This window comes from Pollicipes pollicipes, unplaced genomic scaffold, assembly GCF_011947565.3.
Source record: "Pollicipes pollicipes isolate AB1234 unplaced genomic scaffold, Ppol_2.1 Scaffold_6686;HRSCAF=7923_pilon_pilon_pilon, whole genome shotgun sequence".
NCBI lineage: Eukaryota > Metazoa > Arthropoda > Thecostraca > Pollicipedomorpha > Pollicipedidae > Pollicipes > Pollicipes pollicipes.
Window position 1 is genome coordinate 35,937,402 of NW_023596921.1, and position 15,487 is coordinate 35,952,888.

Below are 15,487 nucleotides of genomic sequence, written 5' to 3' on the forward strand. Positions count from 1 at the left end.
CGGTGGTGTGCCCCACCGGCGCAAACTGTTTTTTAAGTGGCAGCTTGATCAGTGGCGTCGTCTCCACCCGATGCGGGGCGCGATACTCTGGTGGTAGAACAGCCAAATGTTTGCATGACTCCAGAAGTTTGTCTGTCAGATAAAAAGAGTCACACGGGGCAGTGGAATCCATTCAAGCTAATACTGATTTTGAATCATCTTCAACGATAAGACTGATTGAAATAATAAATAAACCGTCAACTGCAAAGAGCTTGAACCAACTTTGGAAATGGACACCCGGCTAAACTCACAGCGCAGCATCACTTTTTTCTCGTGTCATCTGTATCAGGTCGATCACAATCATTAGGACGCTCTCAGCCATTGCACTAGGGTAACCAAATGGACATTCAAAAATATGTTTAATCCAAACCTTATGAATGGATGGAGCTCTGCGATCAGAGCTTACACCATACAGCGCTTGTTGTATGAGCCCTCACCCATTATCACCCGATCGCGCAATTCCAGGCCAACGGCAGAGTTTAGCAGCGAAAGCTTAATGATCTGCATTGCTTGGCAGGGCCTGTCCTGTCCTCTGACGTCATCTGATCTTCAGCGCGGCCGCCGCTACCGGCTGCAGGTCAGCCCTGTCAAGGCCAAATGGTCGGCGCCTGAGGAGACTCGAACCCACCCCGCAACGGGCAGGTGGATCGGAAGGCAGGCGCTCTAAACAACCCAGCTACCGGGACGGACGGGGTGCTCGATTTCATAGGGCATCCTTGCAGTGCAGCATTATTTTTTGAAGAATAGGGTCCGCAAAATGTTCTTATGTATCTATATACAAAATGGTTGTTAATGCCATGACTAGTTTTTAACATCGGCATTCGACAGAGCTTTGGATCAGAGTTTTGTCGATATCCAGCCTTCTGTCTCAGAAGGTCTGGTCTGTTCGTCTTGAGAGCCCCATCACCTAAATGAGGGAGGTTGTGACACCAAAATCTTCCCTCTTGGCTACGCTAGTGCGCGCGAACTGTTAAAAGGAGCTATATTTGTAGCCCGACAAGCAGTGCTGGCGTAGATTAAGCATCGTGGTGGCGGACAACTGCGTCACTCCCAGTGGAGGGCAACCAGAAATACAATATCCTGTTTGCGGAACGATACAATATTGTTCATCTGGTCTTGAGACGCTCGCTGCGCATGAAGTATTTCACAGAATCGCTGTAATGACCGCCATTATTGTACTTGCTTCTGCCTCAAGAACAGAGGTACCGATCTAATAAATACCTAATCTTCGTCACAAAAATGATTATGCTAAGTTAACCTGGAGAAAAGGACATACTTTTCTACTCATTTAACTAAGCCGCATCTTTTCGGTGGGCCCATTCTGTGGCCAAGAAGGCCACACCAACTACTGTGTGTGGGGGTGGTGAATGATATGTTTCTGATGGTGATGTCGTGTATATTTTTACTGCTCTCCTTTGTTGTTTTTGTTCATTCCTGAGCTTTGCCATGCAGAAATGCATTTTCCACTGCTGGTGAATGTCTGCGCACCAGCTTTTGCCGAAGAGGCGTTCATCTTAGCTTCGCCGCACCAGAGGCCTTAAAGACTTGCAGCTGTCTCGAAAGCCGGGCGTACAACACCCAGCGCAAGGTGGTAGCGGATACCTTGCACAACATTGCGCTGTTGTAGTGTCGCAAGACATCAAAGCAAGCGATGTTTGATGGGTCAGACCCGGTTAGCGGTGCAACACTGCTGAATTTAGGCCTTTTTCCCATCCCTTTCCCATCCCTTTTCCCTTTATCTTTAGAACTATGTGTGGTGCGCGGCTGGCAGAGGCGGATTGCCATGTCCTTGGCACACTGAAGGACCCACCTATAGTAACATATGCATCCGCAAGACATGTGTCATGTCAAATCAAATCGCGAGAGTCCAGCTCTGTCTGTATGTGCCCTGTTCCGTGGCCCAAATAGTAAAGCGCTGAGCAGTAATGAAGCGGACAACGCTGGGTATGGTTTCCCAAACATATCACATGTCGTGAAATGTGGCGTAAGATGTGCAAAACTATGTCAGGAAAGGGAAAAACTCACTGAAATGAGCTTTGTGTAAGAAAAAAGCATTGAGCTCCTTTTTGTTCAGAACTATGGTGTCTTATGCTAAAAATTGCCCACCTTCAATTAATCGGATGCGTATAAGGCAAACATGAAGGTCCATCTCGTGATCATGAGCTCTGCTTTGTAACATAGCGAACTTGCGTAATGTATCCTCATGATCAAAGGTCAGTATTTACAACATTAGACATCATGAAGTTTTTGCTAAAAAGCCTGTTGTTTTTTATGAACTCGGCATAGCCTGTCTTTGAATAACTTGATGCAATAGCATTTTGTAAAATCGCACATCAGGCACTGTGGTAGAGAAAAATCTCAGCAAGTTCTTCAAAACGCATAATGCACAAAACATATCCACTATTGAGCGTCTTGAAACGAACTTGCGACCGAAGTGAACACGACCAAACGTTCACCGTTAACGCTGGAAGCTTTAGATTTTAATGGGTAAGCAAATGTTGAAAACACCTGTACTTATGACATAAGGTGTCATGTGTTCGTTCATTGAAAACTTTCAAATGTTTAAAGCTCCATGCTCGAGAAATAACTTTGAAGGTCTTTTGATGCCTACTCGGCGACGAGAACTGAATCAGGACCCCATGTGTGTGACCTCCGGACCTGAACAATCCATCATGCTTACTGAGAGAGTAACATCTACATCAGACGGAGGTCGCTGTCACCGACTGAGGACATACTTCAGCAGTCGAACTTCCAGTAATGAGCAGGCAGCATGACCGCCAAAACCCTCGAAAATACGCCAGCTTTTATGAATCGTAGCCCCGCTAGTTCTGCGTAATCGGCACAAAACACGCATCACCTCCATCACCTACAGTCACTGGGGTGACTGGGCCTTAATGTACATCAAGTGCCATGCAAAGATTTCGACATGAATGAGAGACAGTTTAAACTTTTCCACTCCCAGTCGTTATAGAGAGGATGCCTTATAAGATGCCCTCTACAAGTCTGAGCGGGGATCCACGCAGTGGCGAAGGTGATTTGAATTCCCGCTATCTGTGGAGCGATCCCATTTCCACGCTTATAAATTGCAAAGTACGATCTATGAGCCGACATCGCATTCGATGACAATGCATGGGAAGTGCTCTCTGTCACGAACTTGTTGAAACCCAGAGTTCATTTCCTCCAGGCTGAGTGACGCGTCATTGGCGTCATTCTTTAGAACTTTTGAGTAAACGCTTGGTGCGTCGGCTTTGAGGAAGCTTCCTAGAACCTAGAAAAATACGTGGCATGTGCTCCTTCCGCACCGCTTGGAAATGCCTGGCTAAAGAACTCGCCGGAACGGCATTGATGAAGCATTATCAACTTCTTGGGAACTTTCCCGACCGAAACAAAAGCTCTCATAAACTAGCGAATAAGTGCACGAGCAGAATTTAGTGGGATGCTAGAATCACGCTTTTCGCAACAAGCTCTACGGAAAAATTCGGTTCCTGGACGCAATCGCTGCGAACACGCGATCAAAGACGACCAAAAACCACTGCGTGACGGATGCACAGCTGATCTGGCGGGTGCCGTTCCTCCCGCTCCAGCAGCACTTCCTCGCGAACTCACCAACCCGAGCATGTCGTCCAGCCATCACCACCAGCGCCGCCGGCGCTCATCAGCTGAAGACCAACTCCGGCCGACATCGCACGAGTAAACGCAACATTCGACCGGTGACCCAGCCGGCGCGCGGAGCCCCGCTCCCGCGCGCTCGTCGAGTCCGCCGCCGAGCCGCCGGCCGGCCGGCCGGGCGCCGGTCCGATCCGGCCGCTGACGAGCCGGCCGCCTCCAGATGGACGCCGTTCCGGCCGGCCGCAATCTCACGCCAATCGTCAACACTTGTGCGGCGCCCGCGCCGCCGCCCGGCCAGTCATCAGTTGCAATGCCGACCCTGATTGCAGACGTGACGTAGACTACAGATTTCGGGCGCCCGCCGCCGCTGCCGTCGCTGGCGACGCCGCCCGGGGGAGGCCGGCTTAGAGGCTGGGCTTCGGGGACGCCGGCGCCGAGGAAGGGCTCTGGGGCTCTGACGCCGAGGTCGGGCTCCGGGACGCCCGAGCCGAGGAAGGGCTCTGGGGACCTCGGCGCCGAGGCCGGGCCTTGGGGACTCCGGCGCCGATGCCTGGGCTCCGGGGAAGCCTGCGCCGAGGGTCGGGCTCCGGGACGCCCGAGCCGAGGAATGACTCTGGGGACCTCGGCGCCGAGGAAGGGCTCTGGGGACGCCGACGCCGATGCTGGGCTCCGGGGAAGCCTGCGCCGATGAAGGACTGCTGGGACGCCGGCGCCGAGGCTGGGTTCCCATATTCCTGCGCCGAGGCAGGGCTCCGGGGCCGTCGACGCCGAGGCTGGACTCCCATACGCCTGCCCCGAGGCTGAGCTCCGGGGACGCCGACGCCGATGCTGGGCTCCGGGGAAGCCCGCGCCGGGAAGGGCTGCTGGGACGCCGGCGCTGAGGAAGGGCTCCGGGGACGCCGGCGCCGAAGCTGGGCTCCCATACGCCTGCGCCGAGGCTGGGCTCCGGGGCCGTCGACGCCGAGGCTGGGCTCCGGGAACGCCGGTGGCCGCGGCGCACGGCACACACCGACGGGCGGGGGGCGGGATTGGGTGATGACGCGGATATCGAGGTCGGGTGGGGCGGGAAATGACTCGGACACGCCGACGTGCCTCGCTCGCATGATCCGGCGGTAATGGCGAGCCGCGCCGCGGCGGGATGCTTTGGCAATGGCGAGTAGCTTAAAGAGAATGCTCCACATTTGAAGATATTGAAGCAAGCATCAGATGTGATTAAATAATCTCGCTCATGAATATTGACGTACTTTGAAGAGGAAAATACTGTTCTAGACAACACAATTTCTCTTTTTAGTAAATGTGCTTTTCAATACGCCAATGTCTGATTGCGTCATCGTACCTTTCACTACATTGGCTGAGAAAAAATTGCAGCATTGACTTAAGAGTGCCGCTCAGTGGGAGGTTTTCCGTTGTCCAACGGAAACGTCTGGGAATGGTTCATAATACGAGTGCAGATGCGCATTCCATAGCAGCAACATTCACTGATAAGAACAGCCCTGCATGTCCATGCGAGAAAGAACCATCTCCACAGAATTAGTGCAGGCCTAATAGCCATTTCTGTGAAAATTGCCGCAACCAGTGGAAGCCTTTACAGTACCCATGGGGCGCATTTCATCTGGTAGTTTGAAACGTTGGTTACTACTATGAGGGCATAGCGGAGATAGATGCAAATGCATTAACGTAAGTCTGACCTGTAATCCCAATCCTAGAATCAGTCTGAAGAGATCTGAGATCACGAAATCTACGGAGAACATTGCTCTGCTCACCAGTTCAAACTCATAACTAGAATATTAGAAAAGAACGGAATGAGCGTCCGCCAGAATTTTCTGGTACCGTGCAAAGCTTCCAAATATTTAGGCAGTGACGTGTTAAGAAGAGAAAAGAGCAGGTAAAAAGGAATGTCGTATTTTTCGTGAATCTGAAGTAGAGCATCTGCACAGTTGCTGTATGTGGCATTCTACCTTCCTGCTAACGACAAGTCACGTCGGGGGCACCGACGAGTGGTCTATGTGAGTCAGGCCGGCGGCTCAGGATCGGCGCGGCACAGCCAGGCGTCTGCATTACACATGTCTGTGTGGTGGTTGCCAGGCACCGACATGTCGTTTACGTAAGCCAGGCTCCGCAGCACGGTCGGACGTTCGGATGACTCACAAAATCTCACTCGAGTTCCCGAGTCAGCCGAGTAGTGAACGCCCGAGCAACGCCCTTCCAGACGCTCGCATTCAAGACGGAAAACCTCCATCCGGCTCCGACCACGCGCGGCCGCCATCACACCCGCGCGTACCCAGATGGCGCCATGGCCGGACGAGGTCAGGACTGGGCGGGGCGGACGCATAAAAGGGTCCTGCGTGACCGGTGAGGCCAGGTGAGCCTGAGCCTCACACCGCAGCGTTGGCCTTGAGCCGCGGGAACTGTGGCCGGCGTTGTTGAGTCTCATCTATTATAGCATTGCTGAAATTCAAGATTGTTTTTACTTACGAACTGAGAACGAGGTGTGCTTCGAAACGAGACGTTGCATAAACAAATGGGTCAACCACCTATGTGGAGTATCGTATGACGCACACAAGCCGCTTCATATCAGTGGTGGATGTGGGATTGAGCACTTTAGGGGAAATCTCGTTAAGTGTTGTGGCTTTTCAGTCTGCTTTGCCCTCTTCGCTTACAGATGTTCAAAAGTACTAAGCAATATTTAACATTATACGGTTATAAAAAGTTAAATGGTTTTGAAACTTTAATAGTGGGATCAGCTATTTTCGGAATTGTTCGTCCCGGTGGCTCATTTGGTTAGAGCACCTGCCTTCCGATCCACCCATCCGTAGCTGGGTGGGTTCGAGTCGCTTTAGGGTGCTCACTATTTGCCCTTGACAGGTATGGCCTGCGGCCGGTGGCAGCGGTCGCGCTAAAGGTCAGTTGACGTCAGAGGGCCGGACGGACCGTGCCGAGCATTGCGGCACGTTAAGCTTTCGCCACTTAATTCTGCCGTTGCCTGGGATTGCGTGATCGGATGGTGGGGGTCAGAGCTCACACAACAAGCACTGCTTAGCGTGAGCGCTGATCCCAGAAATCCATCCATTCAAAAGGGTTCGGATCAAATTTATAAAAAGGGGTTAAACCAAATGCTGTGTGGTGTGTTTTCCGCGTTTACCAGGTATATCTTTTTTAATTATTATGGTTGCTTTATAATGCACCAGCGATGATGAGACACCTCAATCAGTAACTTTTCCGATACGAGATTCATACGTAATTGGCATGCGCGGATTTAAGCATGTTAAAAAGGTTGACACCTCGAGGGCATAATTATTTGATGACAATTTGACAAAGCTGGCAAGTTAATAAAGTCAGTACAACCACATGCAAGCGCTCAACCTCTCCCTTGTTGCTCCTGGACTTAACACGCACCCGGGTGGCCGGATGGACACCCTTCGCTCGGGTGGGGTCGATTTGATCCCCCTGAGATCTCAGAAACTAAGAGGGCTAGAGGCACGAAATTCACAGAGTGTATTGACCTACGTGAACTCACTTAGGTCAAAGTTCGAGTCACTTCTGGTCAACAAGATCAAGCAAAGTCAAGCTCCAAGTTAATCTTTAAAGTTTCCCCAGAACCTACATACCTGTTCTAAGCAAAAGTTCACATGTTCATTCAAGGTCAGCGACCTTGTTTGACATTTCGGAGGTCATGGTGACCAAAATCATAGAAGACTGCTTTGAGTTCTGCACTTGGATACGCGACGAAGATTAAGCTAGGCAGTATGTCCCTAAAAACGAAATGTTGACCTGGCTCATTTTAGGTCAGTGACCTATTTTGACCTACAAGAAGTTCACGGAAGATGTCTAATGCGGTTCACGTGATGAATAAATTCGAAATGAGCACCACAAACTATCCCAAACAGCAGCCCCAATAGTAAAAAACTGGTTGGTTTTGACCTTAGTCTGACCTTCATATCTGATCCTAGGTCAATGAAATTTGGTTAGACTTAGGGCTTCGTCTAACACTCCGTTGCTGCATCAGATTGAAAGATTCTCTAGAAATTGACTTCGCGGAATCCGTGGTCTGACTTTGACCTGCCGTAGGCTGGCGACCTTACAAGGTACATCTAATTTGTTGATACCATACGGTTTGCTATTCCATTGCCTACAATTATGCAACATTTGACGCGGCTACGCCGCGCGGTTCGGAACCCATTCCGGAAAATCCTCGGAGGGGGTCAGTTTGACTCCCACCCGAGCGCATGTTAACATCACCTCAACAGTCATCCTCTGACAAAAAGCGATGCAGTGAAAATCGTTCACGGTGCATCTGGTATGGCGCACTGAATGACTGTGTCGGCGCAAGGCCTGCCGCACTGTATGACTATCGGCGCATAGCCTGCTACACTGTATGACTGTCGGCACACGGCCTGCCGCACTGTATGACTGTGTGGGTGCGCGCCGTCAAGACGTCTTTGAACCCAATCATCATCATGGCCATTGCTCCTGGATCCGCCCCTGTCTACATGCCTGCACCAAGCACCAGCCACATGAGACACAGAAGTGCAGTGAGCAGTGTTAAAACTCGCTCCAGTCAGAGATCGACCAAGCATATTCACCTAGCCCACGGTATTTTAATTATTTATTTTGCAACAAATTCAGAGTACCGTGGGCCGCACATCCGCCTTCAACAGTTTGATTTATGCTGCTACGCCTTCCGGAAATCAGTTCTGGGTACGTTCCCGTATGATGCTGGAAGTCAAAATGTAAAAAAAAACATATTGGACATGGGATGTAGAAATGGCTTTCAGACAGTATGTCCAATATAAGGAAACTGTGGTGCTCTGACATGCTAGCGTTTACCGATTGGGATGCAGCTGCAAGCAAAGCAAGATAAGGGCTCAATACGACCCTGCATGAAGATTAGGTTCCAATGAGCTCTGCCGTCCGCTTAACTGCTTTTTATGGAAGTACGAGTACGAAACGCGGGGATAAACGCAGGGATAAACGAAACGAAACGCAGAGATATTTCGATCATGCCTGAGCTGACAGTCCGTACAGTCCACTGATCGAGCGGATTTTTTAGCGCTTGAAAAGGTATCTTGAGGTTTCCTAAAACACTATTGGAGCCCTGTGTGCGCTTGAGTTGTGGATATAGACCCAGTGCAATGTGGTTCTAACAGTCGTTATGCATTGTGCTTGGCAATCAGAGAGCGCGCCTGAAGTTCCTAACCCTTGCAACGAGAAATGACGCAACCAATTACTATCGTGCTACGATTTCTGAAACATTTCCATATTTCAACACACGTTTGCTTCGTAAAAGCTGTCATCACATAGTTATCAAAAACCAATTTAATGGGACGGACCTCGCCGACGCACGGTGGACTCCGAGCTGGCGTCATGCTAAGGAGCTTACTGAAAGCATCGAAAGACGCCGGAGAGCATCGGGCTGTAAGTGATAATGACCGGAGCGGCCAGATACGGTATGTCGAGGTCGGGGATCCATGTCGCCGGCCGTGGGTGCCGGAAACGTCAGAAGGCTCACACACCGGTGATGTGGCAAACGATAGTAGGAGAGGTTGAGAGCGGTCCAAAGCACTGGCACAGTGACAGTTGTTGGTTATCATGGACATCATGGCAGCTGAGTTTCCGCTGGTCCTTTGGTGGAGTGTTTGACAACTGGCCACTGATATGCCGCTGGATCGTGGGTCCGCGTTCAGGAAACCACACTCATCTTGCCCACAAATGAGAGCCTGTCACCATCTGACCGAGGAGAGTGGAGTGTCATTGCATGACATGTTAAAACATTTCGGCAAAAGTTAGGCGGGTAGCTGAAAAATTGCTCTGCATGGTTAGTTGGCAGGGGCCGCGTCCTCCCCAGCGAAGGGAGGACGGGGGACGCGTCCCACTTTATCTCCGGATGGGAGGGAGCAGTCCCTTCCCCCCATCCCAGCGCACTCTTTACAGGGTGAAAGGTATCTTGATTCGCAGGGACCGATTTTTTACCAGAATGAAGCTTCATCATATTCGCTAGCATCTAATTGCTAACTTTACAACTTTACTCAGAAATATCGAAATGAATGCTGGGCGGCATTCCCAAGATTCTCGGAGCGTGTTCAATGCTTTCAGTCCAGTGCCTTGGGTAAAAGCCGGATGGTAGGTGGCTGGATCACCACGTGCCTGGAAATTCATACATAGACATTGCTTTACAAAATATCGTTCATTGTGGGACTAGCTGTAAATACTATTTTCACACGCTCTGGTTCAATAGCAGTCACGTGGCTAGCGGCCCTTCCATCCTCGTGCTTGGCCTTGCACGATAGCTTCAGAATACCAATAGCTATGGCCCTGCAATGTTGTGTTCGCCTTGTTCCGTTCACTGTGCACCTGGAAACGTTGTTTGGCATAAAGGTAACTTACATGATATCATTACGGAAAATGTTATTGGCCCATGTCTGCCGAACTCAAGAAAAACGAATAGCAAGGTTATTAGTTTTCGTGAAGTTTCAATGGAATGAAGCAATAGCCAATGTAATAAATCATAATTCCATTTTATCATTGCCGCTATCAACATGCCGATAAAGCCTCTACCTAAAATGAAGACAGAGTCTGGGTCTCGCTCGAGGGGCGAGGGACTCTGTTCTCCTCAAGCATTTCCAAACTTGGAAAAAAACCGGAGGAACGCGGCCTTCAAAGTTCATGTTCTTTTTATTTTGTCTATTTTCACTCGTGCAAATTGTCCACCTCTTACCAGGTTAGATCACTGGCAGAGGTCATGCAGAGGCCACATGCAGCATCGAAACTGTGGAATATTTGTGTGACTGATTTGCTTCGTTTTGTGTAAAGTGCAACAAAAATCTGTATCTCACAAGCAACGCTGGGTGCATCTGTTGTAGTTCTGTTCTTTGAGCTACTACTTTTTTGTCACACCGTCATAGTAACGGCCTACCTAGAAATGCCCGACGAAAATGGCGCACTAGCCTATGCCCAACTGAAGGCCGGCCACCATGCACAACCGACTTGCGGATCATAAATTCCCCCCCCCCCCTCCCCCCTCCCCCCGTCTAACTCAAGAACGGCCGGTTGCAAGGTGAAAATAGGGACACATTTGGAAATATTAATTTAAGTAAAGCTGAAAAGTTAATACAACGAATGTGTTTTATGGATACTTAAACATGCTATGCTTTATGTTTGCATGTAAACATGATATGCCTTATATGTTGATATGTATATATTATATGCCTTATATTCAGCTGATAGTGGAATTGCTCCCAAGGGGCTAGAGCTAACGCTGTCCGGATTGGGAAGAACTAATTTAAGCGCTTCATGAGCACAGCTACCGGAGTCGTGGAACTGCGCTCTCCATACCATTTTCAAACGGTTTCAAACGAGAAATGGCTCGTAATGTGGTCTTTATCTTTCAAATCCCGAATTGTTCTCAAACGCCTGGTGCTCTCTCAAAATATGAATACCGTTTCGAGCATTTCATCACGTGACCTGACCTAGGGCGCTGACTTGAACCGCATGGTGGCTTGACAGCGTTGAAAGCGTTACGAATTGATAAATTCACTTTCCAGCCACATTGGAAAAGCCCGAGAGGATCATAAAGGCCGCTCCCCCAGTCGGGTAACGGTTGGGAATCCGTACTTGCTTACATGACTGGAGGAACTTAGCATGCCTTCCGTTTTAAATTCATTTACGTTGTAGCATTTCACTCAGCCAATCTGAAGAGGACGCCCTTCATCCATTTCATCGCTGTGTTCAAGCTCCTGGAATTATTGTCCCTGGTCATGCAGAAGCTACGGGTACGATCCCACGGAGGCAATCAGGGCGGCACCATCACGGGCAAGGAAGTAGCGGCCATCTTGTTGTTTGCCGGGAGTAACATGCATTTAGTTCCACTGAAATTCAAAGAGGCTCTGTCATACCCACCGCGGGCTGTGAATAGCCGAGACATAACTTGCGTGTTCAAATCGTCTAGGTGGTTGCATGTACTGTGCTGAGCAGAAGCTCCGAAATCGCGACAAGGCACTCTAGTCAGTGGCACAGCGCTAGGCGATGAAACAAATGACACAACAGCGATCATTGGCGAAAACGCCACTTCGAAACACATAACCTCTCACTCATTTTTACTTTAGTATCGTAGTAAGAGATGCTCGATCAAAAAACCCCTCTTCCCCCTCACCAGTCAAAAATTGAGGGCGCCGCCCCGGGTGGTTGGGGTTTCGGGGCGCTGGCGAAGGAAGCGGCGGGCGTTCTGAACCACTCAGCAACACATTCGATTACATGTTAAAGCGAATGTGCCCTCTATCGGTACTGAGCCCTATACTTGCCCATCTCAGATTTCGCGTCCAACACTGTTTCAGCGTTGGGCGCGCAATCTAAGATAGGCCAGATACGATTGGCCCATCCTCAGGAGAACACATTTTGCCCTGACGGTGGAAGCAACGAAATTGCTGACACGCTTAAACCTCGACTTCTGCTGGCGTTGAAATTGTTCACAATTCAGCAGTTGAAATCATGCGATTCTCCAGATCTGGGCGAATCTCAGACACGGCAGTGGAGCGACGAGTGGGCGCTGCGCGGAGCGAGCCATATCTACGACATATCGGACCGCAACCCAGCCGACTTCTCTCCGACCGCCAGCCAACGTCGGCTGAGCCCGCCTGGTCGAGCCGGCGCTGGGGCCGAGCCTGCTGTGAGCTACGCCAAGACTGCTCCCGTGAGCTGCGCCAGACCAGCTCGCTGCCAAGGAGCTGGTCTGGGCAGGCGCTGGGCCGAGCCTCCTGTGAGCTACGCCAAGACTGCTCCCGTGAGCTGCGCCAGACCAGCTCGCTGCCAAGGAGCTGGTCTGGGCAGGCGCGGGGCCGCCGATCTCAGGGCCGCCAGAGGTCAGGGGAGGCTGTGGTCTCACCTCGGCCCCTGCCAGTGACGTATGCAGCGGTAATCGGGTCATCCATCGCCGCCTGTCTGGGTCGCGTGACCGGGCCACACGCCGCTAATATGGCGCGCTCGGGTCGGTGCCGACCGCTGGGGCGCCGGGATATGACCCGGCCGTCAATAAGCTGACCACTGGGGCGAGCATGGCGGTGCAGAAGCTGACCAATGGGGTGAGCACGGCGGTGCAGTGGCTGGCCGCTGTGGTGAGCACGGCGGTGCAGGAGCTCACCGCTGGGGTGAGCACGGCGGTGCAGGAGCTGACAGGCTGGGTGGGCTGGGCTGTATGCGTGGTAGCTCATGACATGTGGAATATGTCATCAGGCAATGCTGTATGACGTGGTTACCCACGATCCTTCTGCGGCTGTACATGGGAACTGGTCTCGTGTAATGTTGTTTCTTTGCCCCAACGATAAGTCTGGGTTAGGGCGGCGGCAGCTATGCTCCGAGCACGGTCATCGGCTGCATCTAAATCTTCAGGCACAGAACTTCGCTGCCTTGGACATGTTTTGTCCTGATTTCTCTTACCTGATTGGCTACGAAGGTCCGAAATCTCCGAGACTCATGTCATATCCAGCGGAGAGTGTTCGAGCTGCCAGTCCAGATGACTGCCGCTCAACCGATGCGTTTAGAAAAGAGACTAAGTTTATCTCGTTTTCGCCAAGAAAACGACTGTCGGCAGTGGCTGCGGTGAGTTCGCTGATTTATCAGGGACTGTCGAACAACAGCGACGACTGACAGACAGGTCGTTTCGGTGACCGCAGTTTGATTTGAAGGGTGTCGAGGCACTCTGGTTCAAGCAAGTGTACTATCGCAGGTTTGTGGAGGAACTGTTAGCTCTGAGGTCAAACATCGGCGTGCCCAGGCAGGGAACAATCCGGGAACTTCTGTTCCGATCGTTGCGACAAAGTGAGTCATGGATGTTGAGGAGTGGGTGAATGCCTGGAAAAAACTGATTTACATTACGATGCACAAAATCCGAAATATATTCCTTATCCCATCCCAGAACTGAGCTGATCATTGCAAAGGCTCAGGAGCGGCAAGTGTCCTGCAGAAGTCAACCATATGTTTGTGCGACGCCCTAGGGAAACTCGGGAGCACTGATGGATAATCGGACGGCCATGAAGCCTTCAAGCAATGGGAGAGTCGTTTGCGCAATCTGCACTAGGCGGAGGTACCCGCTAGCTCCTCAGTTATGGCGTCGTCGCCAGAAGCCAGGATTAAAGTGCCTTTACAAAATATGGGGCGGACTTTGTAACCTGTTTATCCACCAAGGTGACGCGCAGAGTAGCAGCAAAAACAGCATGTGGGCCTGTTCGCTTGTTTGGGCACCACGGCCGTGTATCTGGAGAACGCCAGGTTATCGGATCCAGACAGTTTCCTGTAATTAGTCCCCTGGATGATTTAAAGACGAGACTGCCCTTCTGAAATGATCAGCAACAACGTAAAAGAACCCACACGAGCAGGTCAGGACCTGAGAGAGTGGCTTTGGGTTGTAGACGACGGAAAACCTGGCATGCTCTTCGCTCGCGAAGGAATCCAGTGCCGTTGAAAGTCATTGCAATGTGGCACACCATGGCGGATTTGTCGATCACAGAAGCTGCAAAATGAACACTCACAAGGCCATAGCGGGAACTCCTTTAAAGATGACGAATTGTAGATGTCTGACTTGAAGGGAGTGTCCTCAGTTTTGGGGCAAATTTTAAAAACATGCTCTGGTAAAACCTTAGGACCGTTTCCGTCCAAATAATAGCAATGTTTAGTGCTACTCCAGTACCATTAAGATGTATTCAGAATGCATTTTCTTTAACTACTTTTAATCTAAATTATGCTGTAAGCGCTTTGTAACAGCACTTCATCTCTTCCCTGCTTGGTATCCCCAGAGTGTATTCTGAGTACGCGACAACTGCAGTTGTTGCGACCGGTCGCCGTCATAACCGCGGCAGAATCTGTTGTGAGCTGTTCGCAGCTGTTACGAGGTAGAGGCACCTCTTTCCCGATGTTTTAGCCCGCACATGGCGGGTCCGTGGGCCTAAAACTGGCACCTCTACTGGGAACAATGGCATCAGTGCATAAAAACAGTTACCACTGGCATCGCAGGCGGCAGGAGCCAGACGCCGGAGAGAAAACGCCAACATTAGTTTAAGTTTGTGCCAAGCAGCGAGCTGTTAGACCATGTGAGCTCTCTCTCCTAAAGCCAAAATGCACTTACGGAAAAGAGTCACTGAGTCAAACATCAGTGTGTGCCACATCACAGAACACACACGTGGAAAAAAGCATGGCAAAGAATGCAATGTGTGTACTTGATAGTAGAGAGCAGGGAGCCCAAAGGCATTTCTCGTAAAGTGTTACTTCGAATCGGAATTGTGAGCTATTCAGAACGATTTTCAAGAAAACTGCATTACCGATCAAATCAGACGGGTCGATCCAAGAGTAGATGAAAAGTACACAAAGGTGGCCTGCTCGCTTTCGGTCGAAAGCCTGCTCCGCTCGTGCTTCCCGAGTTATTCCGTATCGGATCTCCGAGTGAGAGTTTACGAAACATTTTCTCCCCGGTCAAATGTGAACAACTCTCACTCCAGAAATGATATGAGCGCTGTTATCGAGCCCGAGCTCTGAGCACTGTTATCGTCGCTGGGTTTTACGATATCAAAAGTGCAGGCTCTTATTTGCACTTGAGAATGAAGTCAAACAAATAAGAACAAGATTATGCATTTTAGGGTATCAACGGCGTAGGCCTAGCACACTGCCTACCGGCTGTGAAACGAGATTCGCACCTCCTTTCGGAATATGGCTATCTGTGTAAGATCATAACATAAGAATTCTCAAGACCACAATCTGCCAACTAGAATCGCAAAACAGCGGAATTATGGCATCTTACCCTCGAAAATGAAATAGTTACGTTCTCACACCAGCGAGGTGTTTCTTCAGCAGGTAT